At 42.8% G+C, this 24,106-nt stretch overlaps 1 long non-coding RNA gene across 1 annotated transcript; it reads right to left on the bottom strand.

Moving 5' to 3' along the window:
* Positions 1-1,539: 1,539 nt before the first annotated feature.
* On the bottom strand, positions 1,540-5,862 carry LOC116097804. The gene is made up of 2 exons (XR_004121557.1): positions 5,652-5,862; positions 1,540-4,784 (listed from the first exon to the last, which is right to left on the bottom strand). It is a non-coding gene; the product is annotated as an uncharacterized LOC116097804 (long non-coding RNA).
* Between the last annotated feature and the right edge of the window lie 18,244 nt (positions 5,863-24,106).

Here is a 24,106-nt window from a genome sequence, read left to right on the forward strand (position 1 = left end):
TCTAGGGCTCATCCCATGGGGTAAAGAAAAGACTGCATGTCTGGGAAAATCAGAAGTCCAAAATTCTACTGGAAAGACGCAACAGTGGCAGTTGCTAAGAAAGTGAAGCAGAAAAACCCAGCGGGAGCCAGAAGAGAAAGAAAAGCACAAAGGTTTTTAGAGCAGACAGTTGCAATCATAGGACTAGAGGAAGCCCCAAAGCTCAAGGTCCAACCTGGGAGTCCGGGTCTGCTGGACAGTTTATAGGCTATCCAGGCCTACCTCTTCTAGACTTCTTTCCCCTTCTACTTGATTGGTCCTGCCCACGCCAGCCATTAGCAATTTGTATCAGGTGCAATGTTCTGGTTTGCGGAGGGGGAAATACTACCTCAGGAGCGAAAAGCAGCCCTTCTTAAAAGGCCCTATCCCTGTTTTTCTGGTTGGCCTAAGTTTCCCTGACTCTTCTTCAATCACAAGTTCAAGGTTAGCCTGCACTACGTAAATTGTCTCACACACACACACACACACACACACACAGACCATAAAACAAAACTGAAACAAAAACAAAAACCAAAACCAAACAAACAAAAACCCCCGAACAACAGAAACATCCTATGATCCAGGAATTTTACATCTGAGAGTGTCTCAAAAGAATGTAGGGACATAAACAGATCATTAAGTGATCACAGATACAGCATTATTTACAACAAGCCCCAGTGTAAAACCGACTCAGTGACCATTGACAGAAGAATGGGAAATGTGGTATATCTCTACCACAGAGTATTATTCAGACTTAACAAAGGGAGGACATAATAAAGCATATCACTGCATGAGGCTCTTGGGCGAGGGTGGTCATCTAGTCATCTAGGGTAGCACTGAGTTCATCCTGTAGGACTGAAAAAGAATTGTACATCCTGGAAAGAAGAGGCAGAGAGAGAGAGAGAGAGAGAGAGAGAGAGAGAGAGAGAGACAGAGAGAGAGACAGAGAGAGAGACAGAGAGAGAGACAGAGAGAGAGACAGAGAGAGAGAGACAGAGACAGAGACAGAGAGACAGAGGGGAGAGAGAGACAGAGAGAGAGACAGAGAGACAGAGAGACAGAGAGACAGAGGGGAGAGAGAGAGAGAGAGAGAGAGAGAGAGCAACCGGAGAGTGAAGAGAGGGTGGAGAGATCCCAACAAGTGATTGGAAACATCCCCCCTCCCCACCCCCCACCCCGTGGAACTCAGGGTGCTACTTCTTAGAAGCTCCCTTTTGCTGCTCTTCTCCCTGCCTCTCATTGGTCCCAGCCTGACTGCCCTTAGCAATTTGTAAGGATTGCAAAGTCTATAGCAGAACAAGGAGGAGCCTCTCTTAAAGTGGTAAGTTCCTGTTTTCTAGATCAGCACATGCTTGCCCAAGTTCCCTGACCCTTCTTCGGTACCATATGTAGGAACCTTGAGGAAATTAAGCTAGAAACCAAGAGAGTAATGGTAAAGGGGCAAAATCCATAATGACTGCATTTCTGCAAGATATCCAGACTAACACAAAAGGACAATGAAAAGCAGAGGCTGGACAGTGGTTATTAAATAGATACACTGTTAAATAAGATTCTGAAACCACTGTGGGGATGGGCCTTAGCAACTGTACAATACAAATAAATGGTGTGATATGACTTTAAATCATGTTCATTTATCACAACAATTACAATCAATGCATAGTAGACCATGGATCAACAACCAAAATGAAAAAAATAATGAAATTCTAGGACTGAAGTTGGCCACATGGTTTCACGATGAGCTTTGTAGATGCAATACAATTATGTTCTATGCAAGAAGCCACTACAATGTGGGAATTTATTCAAATCTATTTTCTCAGCCTGTGTGCTAAGATCAAGGGAAAGGGGCAAATTCCTGCTCTGCAAACCATGTATGGTCATTTCTTCTTGAAACATTCCCTGCAGGAGGGAAAGGAAGGCTCATTCAAGAGCCAAGTAAACAGAAGGTTTCAAATCCATGAAGGAAGAAATTTGGAAAATTCTATAATACCTCTCCCTGGTTTGACAAAAAAACGGCTACCGGGGGAAGAGCCGCTGACCAGCCAGGAGGCTGAGAAAAGCTCTCAGGACTGGCAGCTGCCTGCAAACCCTGCAAGAAGCTCCCAGTTGCAGCTTTCCTGTATTGTGGTCAGCTTTTCAGAGATACTTCACTTTTTTACAAAATGTGTATGGCTGTTTTGCCTGAATATATTTCTGTATACTACATGCATACCTGGTGTCAAATATGGAGGCCAAATGAGAGCATCAGACTCCATGTAACGGTAGTTACAGAACTGCTCTGTGGAAGCTGGGAATTGAATCTGCATTCTATAGGCAAGCCACCACTGCTTTTAACCTCTGAGTCATCTCTTCAGCCCCATAGCTGCTTTTAAAAAGTTGCTCCTGTAAACAGCCTATGGTCCACACTCCTGTTAGTAACCCCAACAAAGATCATTGGTTCATCAAGAAGCCGGACTTGTGTGCAAACCCTACTGTGGTCTACTGTGGGTTCCCTTTCAGAGGTGAGCATGTGTATGTTCCATATCCCTAGAAAATATTTTCATACAACAGCAAAAGACACATTTTTGGCATATATTAATTATACAAAATAATATATGTTATTATATTCCTTCCCCATTACCCTTTTGGGGCCACTTCCTGCTCTCATTAATCCCCTTCCTCTTCCCAATCAGACCTCCACTTTCCCATATTTTGTGTGTTTGATCTAATGAGTTCAATCAGGGTTGCTTAAAGGAGCACAGGCAGCTAACAATGGCTATATCATTAAAGAAATATCTCTCTACCCCCTGACCTCCATCCCCACTAACTGCCAATATGTCCTCAAGGAAGAGTGGGTCTTCATGAGGACCTAACAGCAATCTCTAACCACCTACAAATCCCCAAAGAGGGGCTGGGTCTAGTTAGCACTGCACCTACCCATCACAGAATGTTAAAATGCCAAATAGTTTTGAATGGATTTACTCTGGGAAATATTTATGCATGTAAATAAATATTCTGGCCACCTTTGTCACGTGACCCTCTCTTGTCCTCTTCCTACCACCACCAACTCATCTTCCCACAGTAGTAACATTTTGGTTTTGTTTCATGGCGCACTGGATCTAAGGAGGGATGCTCACATGAGAATGGATGCCAAGGATCCATGAGCTGTCAGGGGTACAACACTAAAGACAGTGACTTCTTTTCTCCAGTAGCCCAACATAGCTGTTAGCTAGGCAAGACCCCATGACCCCCAATCCCATCTATGACAATAGTAGGATCTTCCCTCACCAGGGTTACTCTGCCAAGAACTACTGAAAAGTTTTATGGTACTAGATATGAAGTCCTGGGAGAGCTGGCTTCAAATCCATTCAAAAGTGGCAGTCTGTTGTGGATTTACTTTCTGGGGTGAATATATATACATATGCATGTATATGTATATATACTCATATATATATACATGTGTGTGTGTGTTGTGTATCCCCAGGGAAAGTCTATCTCACAACAGCAAAAGACATTTTTGGGTATATCAATTATAGAGAAGAATAGGTTACCCCACACACACACACTCTGGTGGAAGGCAGAACGCTTGGCAGGCTGTTCCTGCGGCAGAGGAGCTGGAAGTGAGTACGCTTGGTGACTTTTTCCCTTAGGATCTTCATTCACATACTCTGGCACTATCAGATCTAGCCAGCAGGGAGAAAGCTTCCAGCTTTGCTTCACCTTGATTTCTCTACATCCTAAATCACAGCAGTGGAGTTCTCAGCAACAGGGGCTTCACATCCAGCTCTGGTGAATGGAGGTTTATAGGCTCCGTCTTGTAGGCTCGGGTAACTACTGTAGCTGCTCTGAATTCATGAGGACCATAGTTATGTTACTCCCCTGACAACTAATGGCATATCACATCCCCGCCCCACCCCATTGTCTGGTGCTCACAATCCCCTTCTTCTTCTACAATATTCTATGAGCACTGATCAGGCACTTGCTCTCAGCACCTTGGCCAGCCATGACTTTCTTCATTAAAAGTCCTCTTTGATCATGCCACAGGTATACACACTGTGATGCAATGTTGAGGTACCCAGACTCGTCCAGGTGCTGCTCTGAGTTCATGCGTGTGGAACGTGATGTTGCCTGAAGACAGAGTCCCATCAGTTCCCACTACCTCTACTGTCTCTTAGACTTTTTTTTTCCACTCCATCTTCCACAATGTTCCCTGAGGCTTGGAATGATATCGATGTCCTATTTAGTGCTGAGTCTTCAACAGTCATCAACTCTTAGCACTTTGACCCTGAGTCTCTGCTGCAATAGCTACCACTAACTGAAAAAGAAGTTTAAGTGACCAAAACTGAGAGCACCACTAATATGTAGGCATAGGCATAACTATTTAGAAGGCAACTTGCTGGGTGCAACTTGCTCATTTAGCAAATCAGTAGAACCTTCCACAGCAGGGCCTAGTGGCTCCCCAGCTAAGGGTTACTGAACAGCTTTCTAACACCTAAGGTGAATTCCAAGTGGAGCTGACCTCAAATCCAGTCAAAAGCAGCTGGCTACTCCCTTAACAGTCAGAAAGCTATCAGTCCAGTAGCATATTGCTCAGCAGCTCACTCACGTAGCACATGAACGTAAGCCTGTTCATGATTTCTCTCCCAGAACCTGCAAAGCACATTCCAGCATCAGGAAGGAAGCATCCAGATCAGCTGCAGCTTGATGCTTGACATTGCTCTTTCCTGAAGCCAAAGAACATGGAGTGTTCAGTGAAAGAGTCTTCACATCTGGTTCTGGTGGGAAACACACTGTTAACAGAATAAAAATACAAGTCACAGGTTAATGTATATACATTCTACATTATATATGGATCACACAGATGCAATATCCTGAAAAGGACTTTAGAAACATTAATAAAGAGTTGGGTGTGGTAGGTGGTGCACGCCTATAATCCCAGCACTCAGGAGGCAGAGGTAGGCCGATCTCTGAAGTCGAGGCCAGCCTGCTATGCAAAGTGAGTTGTAGTGAGTCTAGGGATGTATGTAGCTTGTGGTACATTTATGAACACACAGAAACACATTCACTCACAATATATATGTTATACATATATTGTTATACATGTGTGCATGTATAAATCATATATATGTTCTATTGTAAGGTGGATTTTCCACAGTTGGAAGGAACTCTTAAAAGACCCATAGTCTTTTCACAAGTGCCATCGTCATTTAAGAAAACATTTTCCTATGACCTATTACGAAAGTTTCAAGTATTTGCTAACTTTGCCTACATAACTGATGTTTGTCTAGTGAATAAAACACTTCACCAAAAGCAGCTTTGTGAGTTGGTTTTCATATATACAGACCAATAATACTTTTTTTAAAAAAATACCCAAAATAACTCTTCTGCCTCACAGGTTTCTTACATGACACACAAGAAAAGCAATCTTAGTGGTAATCTTTCCAGGTAAATTTACTTTTCTACAAACATTTTCTCAGTATTAAGTTGGACATGTATTTCACATTGTACAGACTAAGCACTAAACACTAAATAACCATTTTTCAAAAATTTACAAATACTTTACCACCCACTGCCAAGCTAAGCATATTAATTACAATGCCCACAGTATTTCTGTTAATAGTCCTATGTGGACCAACTGTAACAGTGAAAACGTTCACCTGATCTCTATGGACTTTCAACATCGCCGGCCTGTCCCTGTGCAGCTATCTTCCTTGGCTCTACATAGGTCCACTGTGTCATCCTGCGGCCGAGTGAGCTTCTGTGCACAGCTTCACAGCTGCCCTGGAAACTTAGGTAAGTTTAGGACCCTCCTGAGCTTGCCCTGGGCAGTAGGAGGCAGAGAAGTCTGCACTCGCCTCAGCTCTGCGGTTGGCGAAGACCAGTGGAACCGTTGGTGAGGAGGGCGCATGCTCCTGTGGCATGTGACCAAAGGATTTAACACCATTGGCTGATCTGTGGAAGTTTGCAGCCCTTGCACCAGCCAAGAATGTCAGCTTTGCCTTCCAGCCCTACCCTGCCTGTCTTGTGGTCACACCTCACTCCTCCAAGTCCCGTCCGTAGCCCAGCGATGACCTGCACCTCAGCCCAACTAAATACTCTCAAGCAAGCCCCTTCTGCCTGGGGTCTCCCTGTTCACAGCTTGAGGTACCTGTAATGGACTGAGATTGTGCAGCTCATTGGAATTCAGTCATCTGGTGACCCCAGTCTTCCTGTAATTTTCACCACGTCTGGGAACTCAGTGAGGCACAGACCCCTGGTATTTTTTTGTCACAGCTACTTCAGTGTTGGTTTAATGCCGGCCTGTCCCAGAGTGGTTCTTAATGTCCAGCTATGCCTTCCTCTGACCCAGTCTTGCAGTACAGACAAGACTGTTCAACTCTCTTGCTCCGGTCTTACTTCCTAAAGCACACTGATGTACTGATGTCCAAATGTGGCCTTTTCTGTAAAAATCCAGAAGGCATTTTCTGGACATTAGCAGAAGACAGTGCCACAGTATGAGACAGGACTTTAGAAACCTCCAGTCTCACACTGATTGTAAACTCCCCAAACAATACAAAAAGGCAGCTTTCCCCTGGCTCCTCCTTCCAAACTTGGCATAGAAATGAGTACATAGATCAAGCTGGCCTTGAATCATGGTGATCCTCCTGCTTCAGCCTCCTGAGTGTAGACATAATACATCACTGGACAAGATAGTTAATTAATAGATTGGAGCCTTTTTTTTTTAATTCACCCTTTCAGTGAGCTAAGTACTCAAGTATGTCAGCCATCTTTTGAAGATTCTGCCTACTTAAACTATAGTGCGAAGTTAAAACATTGCAAAAATACTTGAGGGTGTAGGGACATGAGGGTCATAGAATTTTTTTTAAAGCTGTTTTTGTGGTACTGGGGATATATATTTAGCACATCACACAGGCAAGTACTTTTCCTTTAATACACACCTCTAGGTCTGTCTCCTGATTTTATTGTTTTAAAATAAAATAGATTGTTATGTTTTATTCTGGCATTTAAGACATATAACTTATTATGTGTCAGTGTGAGGGAAAACTGTGGATTCCACATAAATTAACGTATCCTATGAACATTCAAGACTAGTGGTCCTCGCTGGATGATATATGTTCTCTGCTACCCTGTCTCATCCACTGGTGGATCAGATCTTTCATTTCACAACAAGGAAAAGAAAAGCAGGGAAAATGTCTATTCCCTGTGGAAAGTATGTTTACATTTACAGCTAAATTAAATGCTTTCTTTGCTTTTGTCATATTTCCACACATTTCATGTAATTCTCCAAAATGACAATCGTGTTTCCAAAATTTTTCTTGAACATACCAGATTTATTGTCAGGAAAGAGATTAATGTCTCTCTGAATATGTGAGAGACAGTGTGGAAATAATGCCTCTTTATATTTATCTGAAGGATAGGTGTGACACCAGAGAAAGTACCTCATTTAGCCTCGAAGGATGTTTGGCTGTCACGGTGCTCGCCTTTAATCCCAGTACTCTGGAGGCAGAGGCAGGCGGATTTCTAAATTAAAGGCCAGCCTGGTCTACAGACCAAGTTTGAGGACAGCCAGGGACACCCTATCTCAAACAAACAAACAAACAACAAACTAAGCAAACAAACTAAACAAACCAGGAACACATAAGGGATGGGGAGGTGGCCCTCTGCTGAAAAAGTGCTTGTGGAACTAATGATGAGAACATGATCACAAGATCCTGTCTTAAAACATAAGGTAGAGAGGGATTGAGGAAGACTAAATGTCGACATCTGGAATCCATAGGGATGGAGGAGTGTACATGCCCACATGTACACATATACTCATCTACCTACAAATCCTGTGCACTCACCTAAATATGTACACACACAAAATTAAGCAACAATGTTAAATTATCAATATTCTGCAATAAAACTCTGTCAATATTAAATTATGCTTTTATGAACTTAACACCTTAACCTGCTTATAACCCCAGATACCGTGGAACCTTAGGCAGTATGAAATCATTAGTTCTACACTACCATAGCCAACAAAGTGACATCTTAACTCAAAATAGTATTTATACATTTTTTGAAAATAGGAAAAATGAGTATGTAGTAACAAGGGCTAACTCAAGAATTAAGAATAATTTTATGTAGATTTTAAAATGTTCTGACTTTTCTATGCTTGTGTACCAATTTGATTTTATAATATGGAAATAAAAATCCAATTTATATATTAAAAAAACAAGCTGGGAAGTATGACAAATAGCTACATTTCCAACTACTCAAGAGACAGAAGCAAGAAAATCATTCAAACCCAGGAACACAGCGTAAGCCTATGCACAAAAGAAGAATCTGTGTCAAAAGAAAAAGTGAAACATTTTTGTACATATTTTGTGGATATTTATTTGCATCCAAATGTGTGCTGGCAAACTTCATGTCAACTTGACACAAGATAGAGTCATTTGGAAAAGGGGAACTTCAATTTTGAAAATGCTTAATTATCTTAATTAATGATCCATGAAGGAATGCCCAGTCTGTTAGCATTCTGTCTAAACTCCACCCCACAATTACCTGGCAACAGCCAGGTAAGCTCCTCCCCACTGTTACCTGGCACCAGCCAGGTAGGCCTAGCCCAGTATAAAAGGGGATACTTGCCCCCTTCTCCCTCTCTTGCCCTTTTACCTCTCTCTCTTGCCTCTTGTTCTCTTGCTCCCTCTCTCTCCCCATTCCCTTCCCCTCTTCTCTCAACATGGTCATGGCCGGTCTCTACTTCTCTACTCTCTCCCTCTCTCTGCCTTTCTCTGCCTCTACTACCCTCTTAACTCCCCTCCCCATGCCCTGAATAAACTCTATTCTATACTATATCATCTTGTGGCTGGTCCCTCAGGGGAAGGGATGCCTTGGCATGGGCCTGCTGAGGTACCCCCTTCCCTCATACCTCACTACACCCCCATAGAACACATTCTTATACCTCTTTATCTTTTTATAGACACATCACATTGTGTTGGTAGGACCTCTGAGTTGTTGGTCCTGGGTCTATAAGAAAGCAGGCTGACAATATCTAATTAATGGAGAGATACTTGAAGCAATCCCACTAAAATCAGGGACAAGACAAGGCTTCCCACTCTCCTCATTCCTATTTAATATAGTACTCAAAGTTCTAGTTAGAGCAAGAAGACAACAGAAAGAGATCAAGGTGATATAAACTGGCAAAGAAGTCAAAGAATCACTATTTGCAGATGATATGATAGTATACACAAGCAACCCCTCCAAATCCTACCCAAACCTTCTACATCTGATAAACAACTTCAGCAAGGTGGCTGGATATAAAATTAACTCAAACAAATCAGTAGCATTTCTTTATACAAATGAAAAACACTGAGAAAGAAAATAGGGAAGCAACACCCTTCATAATAATCACAAATGATAGAAAATATCTTGGAGTAACTCTAACCAAACAAGTGAAAGATCTATATGACAAGAACTTCAAGTCTCTCAAGAAAAAAAATGAAAGATCTCAGAAAATGGAGACATCTTCCATGATCATGGATTGGTAGGATTAACATAGTAAAAATGGCCATAGGAAGACCAGCGGTCTCAGTTAACCCAGACACTTGAGATCTCTCCAACACTGAGCCGCCATACATAAGCTGGTCTGAACCTTCACACACACACACACACACACACACACAGAGAGAGAGAGAGAGAGAGAGAGAGAGAGAGACAGACAGACAGACAGACAGACAGAGAGACAGACAGAGAGACAGAGACAGACAGAGAGAGAGAGAGAGAGAGAGAGAGAGAGAGAGAGAGAGAGAGAGAGAGAGAGAGCGAGCAGGAGAGCAGAGGGCTGCTTTGTCTGGCCTCAGTGGGAGAAGAGGTGCCTACGCCTGAGAGACTTGAGGCCCCAGGGAGTGGGGAGGCCTGTTGAGGTCAGGGTGAACTTCCTCTTGGAGACAGGGGCGGAGGAGGAGTGGGATGAGGAACTGTGAGGGTACAGACTGAGAGGAGCCAACAACTGGACTGTAAAAATAAAAGTAGGACTGGTGAGAGGGCTCAGCGGGTAAGAGCACTGACTGCTCTTCCGAAGGTCCTGAGTTCAAATCATAGCAACCACATGGTGGCTCACAACCACCCATAATGAGATCTGACGCCCTCTTCTGGTGTGTCTGAAGTCAGCTACAGTGTGCTTATGTATAATAATAAATAAATCTTTGGCCTGGAACAAGCAGGGACTGGGTGAGCAGAGCTAATCAGAGCGAGCAGAGGTCCTAAAAACTCAATTTCCAACAACCACCTGAAGGCTCACAACCATCTGTACAGCTACAGTGTACTCACATACATAAAATAAATAAGTCTTAAAAAAATAAAAGTAATAAAAAAGAAAAGAAAAAAAAAAAAAGAAAATGACTTCCCCAGACATAGGAAAATCACTTGGAGCCCCTGTTGGCCACAAGATGGCAGTGTAAGGAGACTTTTACTTCCTCGGTCCTAAGAGCATTCTTCTGACATAAGAAAACCCACAGAATCAACTAATTTAGGTTCATAGGGGCTCAGAAACCGAAGTGACATCAGGGACTGACTTAGACCCTTTGCACATTTATTGTGTCATTTGGTATTCTTGTGGGGTGCCTAATAGTGGGACAAGGACAGTCTCGGACTTTTGCCTGTTTTGGGGACCTTCTTTCTTACTGGGTTGCCTTAATAAGAGGAAGCACCTAGTCTTATTGTAACCTTATATGCCAGGTGGGTTGATATCTTTGGGACGTCTGCCCTTTTCTGAAGGGAGTGGATGGGAGGAGAGGAGGGGAGGAAAATTGTATCTGGGAGGCAATATATGAGAATTAATTTTTAAAAACCAGCTTACATAGAACCAAACTAACGTTCATTGCAGGAAAAAATAATGAAAGAAAGAAAGTAGGGTGAGAAAGCCATGAGGAGCAAGCCAGTAAGCAGCACCCCTCCATGGCTTCTGTATCAGCTCCTGCCTCCAGGTTCCTGTTTGAGATCCTGCCTTGACTGCCCTCAGCAATGGACTGTGACCTGAGAGTCCTGAGATGAAGTAAACCCTTTCCTACCCAAGTTGCTTTTGGTCATGGAGCTTTATAACAGCAATTAAAACACAAGCGTTTCTTAAACATAAATGTTCTACAAGCTTGACTTAAACAAACCTTTGAATAGATATGACCCCCACAGACTCATATGTTTAATGCTTGGCCCATAGGGAGTGGCACTGTTAGGAGGTATGTAGCTTTGTTGGAATAGCTGTAGCCTTGTTGGAGGAAGTCGTCACTGTAGGGTTTGGGGAGATTTTGAGGTCTCCTATGCTCAGGCTACATTTAGTGGGGTACACAGTCTCCTTCTGCTACCTATGGATCAAGATGTAGAACGCTGAGTTCCTTCTCCAGCACCATGTCTGCCTGCATGCCACCATGTTTCCCACCTTGATGATAATGGACTAAACCTTTGAAACTGCAAGCCAACCTCAATTGAATATTCTCCTTCATAAGAGTTGCCTTGGTCATTGTGTCTCTTCACAGCAGGAAAACCCTAAGACAGAAGAAATTGGTACCAACAGAGTCAGGAATTTCTGTAACAGACCTAACCATGTTTTGGGGGAGTATTGTAGGACTTTGAAACTTTAGGCTAGAGGAGCTGTTAAGTGTTGAGAGCTCAGTGGGGTGTTCTGTGGGAGCTTAGAAGATAAGATTGTTGAGAGCCATGCAGGAGATCTAGGAGGGAGGCCTGGCTTGTGAACTTTCAGAGGAAAGTTAAAAGACTCTATTTGGTATTTTGAATAAGATTCTCTGGTTCTGGTTAGATGTGGCTTAAGAGCCAGCTGAGATCAAGAAGACACCAGAAACTGCTTTGCTGGGATATTTGATGCTGGTCAGTTGGAGCTAAGAAATTAATGGTGACTAAGAAGAGGCCAGGATCACTGAGGGGAAATCTTTGGAGACATGTTTTACTCTGAGAGCACAGAGAAGCTGTGTTCTAGAGGTGACCAAGGCTGTACCTTGTATTGGCAGCAGGACTTGGTAATGTGTAAAGTCACCCAGTTGGTACTGGTTTTAAGGGCTCCTGGAGAGCAGTCGAGGCTTGACACTCTGAGAGGTCAGAAGGGACATGAGTAAAGGTACAGCCTCAGTGGCGGTTGAAGTTGAGGCATGCCACCAGGAAGAGAGCCTATGAGAGGCTAATAGTGAACGTGTATCCCAGTAGCAGCAGAAGACCCAAGTATTTTGGAGATATCAGTGCCATGGCATGGCCACCAAGAACAGCAGCAACAATGGAGTGGAGTCAACCAGAGCCTAGAAGACAAGCTGTATGCTACAGAGGGCAGAGCTGGAGAAGTGACCTAAGCCCTTTTGAGGAGTCCAGAAGATCATGAGGAGAAATTGCACAGTTGAAGTCTGCTTTGCTTTGATGTGATTGTGATTGTGCATGGATTTCTTTTCCCTCTTGAAGTAAGAAAGTATTTTACTGGAGCTCACAGTTAATAGACTTTGAATTTTAAAAGACTTTAGTATGAAAGACATTGGATATTTTAAAGGGATTGAAAATTTAATGTGTTTAATGTTGTAAAGACCATGGGTCTTGTAAAGATATTTATGTTTTTATTGTGAGATCTTGGGGTAAATAAGAAATAAAGGGTTCTGCCTTAGTAGTGATGTGTTTATGTGTCAAGTTAATGAGGGTTCCATTGTACTGCCTGATTTTGTGTGTCAACTTGACACAAACTAGAGTTATCACAGAGGAAAGAGCCTCAGTTGAGGAAAATATGCCATAAGATCCAGCTGTAATGCACTTCCTCAATTAGTGATCAGTGCAGGAGGGCGCAGCCCATGGTGGGTGGTACCATTCCTGGGCTGGCGGTCCTGGGTTCTATAAAAAGCAGGCTGAGCAAACCAGGATGAGCAAGCCAGTGAACAACACCCTCTGCATCAGGTTCTGCTTCTAGATTCCTGCCCCCAACCGAGTTCCTGTCTTGACTTCCTTTGGTGATGAACAGCGATGTGGAAGTGTAAGACAAATAAACTCCTTTCTCTCCAATTTGCCTTTTGATCATGGTCTTTCACCGCAGCAATGGTAACCCTAACTAAGACAGATGTATTGCTAAGAATCTGTGGTCTGGAGTATTGAATACTTTAGTTGCATCTTTTGCTGAAGGTGTCACAATGCTGAAATCAAGTTACCTGCCTACTACACTCGTATCTGGAGTCTGCATCCTCCACTACTGTGGTTTGGGCTTAACCTTCTGCCTGCCACTCCTGGGGCTGCTGTCCACTAAGGAGTTCTGAAGAAGACAAGTACATTGGTCTTTAAGATATTATGTCACTTGTACTTTGTGACACAACTGCCACCTCCACCATGTGCTCCTGACAATGATTTGCTGCCATAGACAAATACAACCAAGCCCTGCAACAGGATGCTTAACTCTGTATTAATGTGAAGTTCCTTTTAAGTTGGTTTCCTTTGCCTTTCTCTCACACCAGGCTTCTTCCTGAGCAACCTTTGTTAACCTCAGTGCATGTAGAAGGCTTGCCAGTCAGCATACATCAGTGGAGACTTCAGAGTCAGACCCATAAGCCTGCTTGTCAGAAAAGAAAGGAGGGGGACTAATGCTGCTCTCAAGACTTCCCAGCTGTGGACCACCCAGACTTGATGCTCCAGCTCAGGCTTCAAGTACATTCCTGCACTTTCCACTAAAACTCAACATACAACTGCAGCAGAGGGAGTTGCTAGAAGGAGGTTGCTAGAAGGAGGTTCTTGGTGGCCATGCCATGGCACTGATATCTCCAAAATACTTGGGTCTTCTGCTGCTACTGGGATACACGTTCACTATTAGCCTCTCATAGGCTCTCTTCCTGGTGGCATGCCTCAACTTCAACCGCCACTGAGGCTGCACCTTTACTCATGTCCCTCCTGAACTGGCTCCTGTGGAGGGGACCTATCTACAGTTCTGCCCTCTGAGACCTGCTGCTTCTGGGACCTGCCCTACACAGAGGAATGTTCTTCCTTGACTTTGGGGACTTCCTAGAGCTGATGGTTATATCTCTCCCAATCTTTCTTGATTTGTATCCTTCTGCAAATGAGAGTCTTAGGTTTTCTTCCTTCTGGGCTCTATTAATGTATTTCTTTGTATGAATTATTGCTCCTATGTTAGAAGTAAAACTCCCACTTTTTGTCTCCCTTCACTTTCTGTCCACTCCAATCTTAGAGGTATGACAACTGGCCAAGATGAGTAGAACTGACTGTCTCATAGTCAGTAGGGGGTCCAGTCTGTGGCATCTCAGTTAGCAAGGACTCCAGTCAACAAAGATGTCAGTCAATGGGTACTCTACCCATTAGGGACACTAGTCAGTGGGAAGTCTAATCACAGGCAGATCCATTCAGCAAGGATTCCTGTGACTCCAGTGAGCATGGGATCGTAGTCAGCAGGGTTTCTAGTTTGTGGGGTCTCCAGTGAGTGGTCTCTACAGTTAGTGAGGCTATCAGCTGGAGGGACTTCACTCAGCTTTGATTTCAAGGACCACAAGTTAGAAGGGAGCACCAGGCCACAGGGACCCCATTCATCTGGTACTCCAGTGGGTATAGACCTGGAATCAGCAGGAGCACCTGTCAGAGCAGACTCTGGTCACCTGGGACTCCAGTCAGTGGCATTGTCCTTTCCAAGCATCTGCTTTATGGATAGGCATTAGAAGTTTCTAGAGATAGAAGCTGTTATGCCCGCCTGGGTCACATGTAATTGCTCTTCCTGGAATTCCTCATCCTGCTCTCCTCTGGGCTGTATAGTGGAGGGAAGCAAGAGGGCACCACAGTGGATTGTCTCATATGTGTTTTTCACAGAATTTTAATAAATGTGATGTTCATGAATTACGGCCTCAGGGAATTATTTTTTATTAATTAAAATTAATTAATTTATATCCCAATTGCTGTTCCCTCCTGTCTCCCCTCACATAGCCCCCCTCTCCTTCTATTCTGAGAAGGTGGCCTCTGGGAACCACCCCCCATGGCACATCAAGTCTCTATAGAATTAGATGCATCCTCTTTCACTGAGGTCACACAAGGCAGCACTGTTGTGGAATGATTACCATAGCCAGGGTGCATCTTTAGGGTCCCATTGAACTACTTTTGGGTCTCTCCTAACTGGCCATCAAGGTGTGCAGTCATCATTTTGGTAATGGGTTGTTAGAGTTTTGCTGACAATCAACCCTACAGCTTGCGGAAAAGAGACTTTAAAGAGTTATTAATGTCCGTTTAACAGTGCCAAGTCATTAAAATGCCCCCTGAGAGTCTCGAACCTATGCTGCTACGAGAGAGGAATATAGATCCTTTGTGATCTTCAGATATAATAGACATTTAGCAATTTCAAGAATGACCAATGGGAACATAGGTGCTGACAAATAGTTCTACTTCTGCAGAGACACACATGGGAGCCTGATGAAGTCCTGTCATGTTGGGAATCAGAAGTGGCAGGAGAAGAGTTATAGCTAAACATGTATGTAACTACAAAGAAAAAAAGGACATGAATTTGAAAAAGAGCAAGGTCTATATGGGAGGGCATAGAGGCAGGGAAGGAAAGGGGATTTGATTATATTACAATCTAAGTCAACTTTTAAAAATTCAAAAACCTAAGCCCTGGGCTGAGCATGGCATGAACATGTACCTGCTCTATGACGTTGACTGACTGGATGTCTATGTTGCTGGATTCCTTATGCACATTATGCAAGGATTCCATGATTCCCGTTATACCAAGCTATATTTTTTTAGATCTTGGGTTTGCCAAGATAGTCCTATGAGGCCTGACACAGGGTTTTTCAGCTAGTCAGACTATCTAAGGGCTTCCCAACAATCAGTCTTGGGAGAAGGATATGTAGCAAAAGAGAGGAGCATAGATGTCCCATGTGACAGGATGGATTCCTCTTCTGAGACCATGAGGAAACCTTGTTCCTTGGCTTTATTCCTCTGCCAATCAGAGTAGGTCTCCCACTTGGCCAGTGTTACTGTCATAGGAAGACCCAACTTACAGTTTCAGAAGCTCAAGTTCAATATGGGAATCTCAGATCAACTTTACCATTGCACAGGTTCTGCATGACCATGGGAAACTGAACAGACTGCTGACTTCGTGGGACCAATGTCCCAGAGAAGTCCCTTCTGCACATACCCAGACAAGATGCAACCGAAGAAGGTGTGCTGGTCAACCCGTGTCAGTGAGGCACAATGCCTGAGTTTGTCCACTTACAACAGAATGTGATGTATTGAGCTGTTTGTGGCTTCAGACCATACGTGGCTGGGAACAAGTGTTAGGACCAGGCTGTTCTCACAGCAGCCAGTAAGCCAAGAGTGGCTGGCTCTTGTACAAATGCTGCTTTCCTGAGAATCCATAAATGGATTCACCCAGTCACTAGATGGGAGTCTCCAGGACCTGACTACCCACTTTAGGCACCATCCGTGCACAATACTGCAGTAGGTACTATTCAAAGCATGAGGCTTAGGTCACTGGAGATCTAAATCCTCCTTCCTGCTTTGGCTCCCACAGACTCCTGTGCATCTCATAATGTCCAATGTGCTTAGTCTTTCCAGTTCCAGATTTGCTTAAAAGTTCTTGTCCATTGGTTCCCCTGAGACTCTGTGAACTCTTCCTGTGAACTTCTATAAAATAGAAGTTATTGATGTCTGTTCTACAGTTTTATTGCTGTGAAATGACATCATGATGATGGAAACTCTTATAAAGGACAATATTTAATTGGGGCTGGCTTACAGTTTCAGAGGTTTAGTCCATTGTCAATCTTCATGACTGGAAGCATGGCAGTGTACAGGCAGACCTGGTGGTATTGGAGGAGCTGAGAGCTTTATATCTTGATCCAGAGGCAGCAGAAAGAAACTGTGTACCACACTGGCATTGCATGAGCATAAGGGTCCTCAAAGACTGCCCCATAGTGACACACTGGCATTTCATGAGCATAAGGGTCCTCAAAGACTGCCCCCACAGTGACACACTTCCTCCAACAAGGCCAAACCTGCTCTAATAATGCCACACCTAATGGTGCCATTCCCTATTGGTCAAGCATTCTACACATGAGTCTAGGGGGCCAAATCTACTCAAACCACCACAATGTCCATAGTACAGAGGTCCTGGGCAAGCATTCCATCTCCAAAATGAGAAGTAAAGGATAGCAAAGCTAGCGATGCAGACATTACCTCCCAGAATAAGATGCCATCATTTGGGGCACTCAAGAGTATGACTTGTATTCAAAGATCTGCTTGACATTCCCAGTTTCTGTGATAGCAAGAGCGTGTGTGTGTGTGTGTGTGTGTGTGTGTGTGTGTGTGTGTGTGTGTGTGAGTGTGTGCACAGAAGTCAGAGAACAACTTTGGTGTCAGTGCTACAGCATCATCCAGTCTGTTCTTTTTAATTTTGGAGACAAGTTTTCTTACTAGCCTGGCACTTATTCAGAAGTCACCAAGTTACTAGTCTGTGGGACAGAGCCCTCCGGTACCCTGGGGTTACAAGTGCATCATCACACTGAGTAATTGTTTTTACATGGGTTCTAGGGATCAAAATCTGGTCCTCATGCTTGCAAGGTAAGTGTATTATCACTTCACTGTATCCTCAGCCCTGAAGATAATTTTAAACAAACACTTATTGTCCCCAGTACCATGAGGGAGGGATGTGTGTCTTCCACTCCTTACAGTAGATATAGCTCTAAACTGAGACAACACAAAAGACTGTCATCAAAATCACTTGGTGACCATAGTTCTCCTGTTCCCTAAGTACCAATGAGTTAGTTGCTTGTGGGTCTTTTCTAGTCTTTGTATTTCTAGACTATTCCCAGGCACAGTGCCTATATGCATGAGAATTCCATTATTTTTTTCTTGGAGAAGTGAATGCTGTGGTGCAGAAACATAAAGACCTCAACAAGCAGAACAACCATAGCAGATAAGTCAGGAACGAGTTACTTCAGTGGGTTTCAGTAAATGTAAAACTAGTCACACTTAGTAAACCAGGAAACAAAGTTATAGTGTTTTAGCTTAAAAAAAAAAAAGAATATAATGAGTACATGTGTTTATGCATGTGTATTTGCATGCATTCATATAAAATACAAGCAAGAGCACAAAGAGACATTACAGATTGTGTTTATCTTTGAGTAGATGATTGATACTTTAACTTGTTAATACTGGATGGTAGTAAAACAGTATACGAGGTTGTATAAGAGACAAAACCATGAAGAGCTTTCTTTGGGGATGGGCAGAGTCAGCTAGCCCCTAAAAGCCACACCAAGCTCTTTTGGTTTTAGTGAAGAAGGTGGTGTGTGCCTTTAGTTTCTCAGCTGCTCTGAGAGATTTAGAGTGGAAGTTGGAAAGTCAGTTAGGAAGGTCATATAGGTAGGAAGGTCCAGGTGAAGAACTTGTATTAAAACAGAGAAAATAAACTTAGGAGAAGAGCATGGATTTGAAGTCAGTTTTGCAAGGGGCAACTGGGTTTCCTGAAGGTTGAGCATAGGATGAGAACATTGAAGACAGCCCTCCATGGGTTGCTAGGTGTTGGGACCACAGAGCTGTGTGTAGAAGACAGAAAATAGAAGAACTGGTTTGGGGAAAGGGCCATGCTTTAGCTGTTTCAAATCTGAGACATGATTCACTTCATTTGATGAAGTCTAAAGGAATATCTGGTGAGGTTACAAACTTCTCAGTTTCTGGTATCAGAGGATGACAAACAGCTGAGACAATTCAAAGAGGCTGTGGGCAGGATGGAAGGGTAAGGGCAGGGTGGAAGGGTAAGGGCAGAGTGGAGGGGTAAGGGCAGGATGGAGGGGTAAGGGCAGGGTGGAGGGGTAAGGGCAGGGTGGAGGGGTAAGGGCAGGGTGGAGGGGTAAGGGCAGGGTGGAGGGGTAAGGGCAGGGTGGAGGGGTAAGGGCAGGGTGGAGGGGTAAGGGCAGGGTGGAGGGGTAAGGGCAGGGTGGAGGGGTACGGGCAGAGTGGAGGGGTAAGGGCAGGCTCCAGTGCAGTCCACTCTGTTTCAGAACTGTCATGCTAGGAAGAGGCTTGCATAAAGCAGGAGGAACATAGAAAAATGGAGGTTGCTGGAAGCCAAAAGATGGTTTTGAATAGGGATCTTTCAAGTTTTTCAATTTAACAATCCGTTTTGCCCAAGGAATTTTTAAATGACCCAAGTTACACAAAGATATATAAAATAGATATAGAAATCAAATATTTACTAATGATAAATCTTAATGAAGTCATTTAAAATAGTTCTTTGTTATGTATAAAATTAGTCATTTATTGAAGATAATGAAATTTGTGTATTGATAGGATAGATACACTTGCCTATTTTACATGAAGAATTTAATCTTGGCTAAATAAATAATAAATCCCATGGTACAGGGCATTGTCAACATTTTCAGAGTTGGTGGATATTTTGATTTTTAAACCCTGAAAGATGATATCACAACTTTGCATAAATACATAGCAGACAATGGTAAAATTATATTTAGGACCATTTCATAAGTTATTAGAAGTTCTGTCCTAATGCAAAGCCAGAATTAATTTAACTCACTTTTTTAATGAAACTTTAGCCAGAATCTGAGTGAGTAATTCTTTAAAAAGTGAACATCCTAACACATTTCAATCCACAGATATGAGAGATGACACAAAAAAATTAGAATCTTTGTTTTCATAATTACGTTGTTCTGTCGCTAGGAGAGCAGAAAGCTGTGGGCAGTGAAGCAGTACTGCTGCTGATGTGCAGGGCTCTCTAACCTGAGCCCAGCTGTTTGAGGCATCATTGACTGACGTCGTGTGGAATGACATCATGCAGTCCGTATGTCACATGTTTACAACCATGACTGCAGTGCAGTTGCCCATCAACACTGCTGAGTGCTGCCGGAATAGCTCAGATTCCTTACATGTGCGCCTTTAAGTTAATTTTAGGTCACTGCACGCTTGCTCGGAAATCTTCCACTGTTGCCCATATTTTTGTGATCTTCATAGTTATGTGACTCTATATGGGGTTGTGACCCACAGTCTACACAGCTGACTGACATGCAGTGAACAATTCTCAAAAAGAAAATGTGGAGTAAAGGGACAGTGATTTTTCTCTGATTTGTTTTAAAAGTTATTACAAAGTGATTGATCTGCTGTGCATGATACTTTATCTCTCCTGGTTTCCTAAGTGGGTAAGGAACATAGAGATAACCACAAAAGAACAACTAAATGCTCTGTTGTGCTTTTCTTCGTGTTTAAACAAAATCCTTCAACTTTGTATATCTAAAAACCCATTTTGAAGATTTCCATATGTAATTTTACATGAGAAGGATGATTGAGAGTGAGTTTTCATACTTATTTTTTTCCCGTGACAAACGTGATCTTCTAAATAACAAACCAGTATTCCACAAAGGAAAATGAGAGGAGGACAGTTTCAAATCAAAAGAAAACAATTGCAGATAGTACAAAGATCTATTCTGATGTCCCATCCAGTTCCTGTTGTCAACAGCTTACATTAGCATGTTAGGTTCCATCTACTTCCATCAGAAGTAGTGCTTCATGTTACAACTAATACAAATAGATCAGTAGCAGCTAAAGATGGAGATATCATTGTTCACTTATCTATAGCTATCATATCTATCATCTATTCATCTCTCATTGTCTTAGTCAGGGTTTCTATTCCTGCACAACATCATGACCAAGAAACAAGTTGGGGAGGAAAGGGTTTATTCAGCTTACTTCCACATGGCTGTTCATCACCAGAGGAAGTCAGGACTGGAACTCAAGCAGGTCAGGAAGCACGAGCTGATGCAGAGGCCATGGAGAGATGTTTCTTACTGGCTTGCTTCTCCTGGCTTGCTCAGCCTGCTCTCTTATAGAGCCCAAGACCTCCAGCCCAGGAATGGCACCACCCACAAGGGGCCCTACCCCCTTGATCACTAATTGAGAAAATGCCCCACAGCTGGACCTCATGGAGGCACTTCCCCAACTGAAGCTCCCTTCTATGAAAACTCCAGCCTGTGTCAAATTGACACACAAAACTAGCCAGTACACTCATTGATCTATATCTATTTAATTGTTCTCTCATCTCTCATCTACCTATCCTGTATCTATCACCTACATATCATATCATATCTATCTATCTATCTATCTATCTATCTATCTATCTATCTACTTACCAACCTATCTATCATCTATCTGTCTATCTATCTGTCTGTCTATCTATCTATCTATCTATCTATCTATCTATCTATCTATCTACTTACCAGCCTATCATCTATCTGTCTGTCTATCTATCATCTATCTATCTGTCTATCTATAATCTATCTTATGAATTCATTTTTTTTTGAAATGTCTTATTATGTGACCGAGGCTGTGCTGGGTGGGATTCACTATGTTGCCTAGGCCACTATGTGGCCTCAAACTCATAGCAATCCTCTTGCTTTATTCTCCCAGGACTGGGACTGCAGGCATACCTACCATGCCTGACCAGACAGTTTTAAATGCTGTGTCGCTATTAGTTTTTCCTCAAGATTTGGTCAGTTTTGAATCTCTGTAATGTTATGCTGAAAACAATATTCTACTGCCATCTACTGTCCCAAATTATTTCTCGGTTTTGATTTCTAAGATTTTGTTTTCTTATTCTTTCTAACATTTTATAGCTATAGACTTCCTTTCAGTTTAATCTTCCACAACTCCTCCCACCTCCCCCCACCAAAAAAAAACGACTAACACACTGAAGCTTAGAGAGGCAGCAGTGACAACCCATGAGTTCACTCAGATTCAGCACACATTGCTTAGCCCTCTCAAGTAGAAAAAGGGTCCTGGAGATGTAAAACGAACGGGGCAAAATCAGCTTCTGCGAGGATCTCTGAATCTAACAGAGAATCCATGAGACTATTCTAACACAATTCTATAGGACAAGTCCTCCCAGGGAACACAAGGGAGAGTGCTTCAGATTCAAAACGAGAAAAAGGAATAAGCCAAGCTCTAGGGACAGTTTCTTGACTGAACTAGTCTTAAATTATCAGTAGAAAGAAACAATGTGTGCCGGGCGGTGGTGGCGCACGCCTTTAATCCCAGCACTTGGGAGGCAGAGGCAGGCGAATTTCTGAGTTCGAGGCCAGCCTGGTCTACAGAGTGAGTTCCAGGACAGCCAGGGCTACACGGAGAAACCCTGTCTCAAAAAAACCAAAAAAAAAAAAAAAAAAAAAAAAAAAAAAAAAAAAAAAAAAAAAAAAAAAAAAAAAAAAAAAAAAGAAACAATGTGAATAGAAAACAAACTGGTAAGAAGAACACTCGAGAAATTACATGCGGAACAAAAGTAAGACGACTATCATATATGTGAGAAGAATGTTCTGAGTGGAAGACAACAGAAGACGGTGGGTGAGGACAGACATGCAGCTGAGACCAGACGTGAAGGAATGTGCTTATCTCCTTCAGGAAGCACAAAGTTTATCTTTGTGATGATGGAGGACCAGTGAGAAGCATTGCGTTTTACTTTTTCTTAGAGAGACATAAACATAAGGCCCCCCAAGACAAGCTAAAGAACTGATTCTATCCACATCCAATTTAGTGAACCAACAAGCTTATTGAGTTATATGAAATTTAACTTTATCTGAGGCGTTACTTACAGCACCATGGATGAGGGATTACTTACACAAAGCCTGGGTAATGAGTTACTTACAACAGCATCCATGTATGGCCCCCAAACTGTTATACCATTGAAAAGAATGACCTCCTAAAAGTTAGATTTTTACATCCTGAATATTCCAAAGACCACAGGGAAGTAGGATAGAACTTCTGGTATACTCCAAAGACCACAGGCAGCCAGGACAGAATTATGTATCTGGAAGGGGCAGAGGAGAGGAAGTGGCTCTTGTCTAAGACAAGGGTAGAACGTCCCTTTCCCTTTCTTCAAGGGAATGTTAATAGGCTCTGTCTTGTGTGGGGAATTTCACCTGCATTGATTAAGAAGGTAACTATAATTATGTCCTGCCTGGGAGAGTATTTTCTAACAGGCATGTAAAGAGATTGCTGGGATGTATCGAGTCACAGTATTTTAGTAAGATGTAAAAAATGGATGTACAAGTGATCAGTGAAGAGGCAGCTGAGACAGGATGGAATAGAAATTCTAGACACTGGGAAACAAATGAATGGCACATCTCTAATTACTTGACCACAACATAGAAGCTAAAGAATCAAGGATTACCTTGGAGTTTAAGTGACCAAGTTGATGGGGGTGCTGCCTGCCCACAGTGCTATTTACAACACACAAGATGTTAAACATTACAAATCAAGAAAAAAAAATAAGGAAATGTTCACCATTACATTATTGAGTAGGAGGAGTCTGAAGTAGAAAGGAACAGGATGTGAGTGAGAGGAATAACGGGAAGTTGTGTGAACGGGGAGAGGCTGAGAGGGAAAGCCAAGTGCTATTACCCCAGCACCTGGAATACTGACACAGGAGGAACAAGATTTGGGGCCAGCTTGGACTGTAAAATTGTCATTGCCTCAAACACACACACGCACACACACACACACACACACACACACACACACACACCACAATCAGAAGGCCTTGGAAGGAAAACACAACCTGTAAGAAATAAAACTTGGGTTACCTGATATTTTGCTTATCGGTTGGCCTGCAGGCTCTATGCATCAATGGGAGGGAAATTCTCAGTGACAGATGACAAAGACTGTGTGCGTGTGCGTGTGTGCACACAGACATTCATGTTCATCCATATAAGACTATGTGTAGGGGAGGCTGTGAGAGAGTCTGTGGAATGTCCTTAAGAGGAACTAAGCTAGGCTGTGGTGGCACACGACTTTAATCCCAGCACTTGGGAGGCAGAGGCAGGTGGATTTCTGAGTTCGAGGCCAGCCTGGTCTACAGAGTGAGTTCCAGGACAGCCAGAGCTATACAGAGAAACCCTGTCTTGAAAATACAAAACGAGGAACTAGTTCACTTAGACTGGATTCCTCCATGTGATATTGTGTCTATGGTGATAATTTTTGACCAGTTACTTTTGATTTGAGTAAGTTGTTTATTTATTTGCTTGGTCTCACATTTTAGCCCAGGCTGGCCCAGAATTAACTGTGAAGCCTAGGTTATTGGATTTGAATTTATTATAATCTTCCTGCT

The sequence above is a fragment of the Mastomys coucha genome, unplaced genomic scaffold (genome assembly GCF_008632895.1).
Source record: "Mastomys coucha isolate ucsf_1 unplaced genomic scaffold, UCSF_Mcou_1 pScaffold2, whole genome shotgun sequence".
Classification (NCBI taxonomy): Eukaryota; Metazoa; Chordata; class Mammalia; order Rodentia; family Muridae; genus Mastomys; species Mastomys coucha.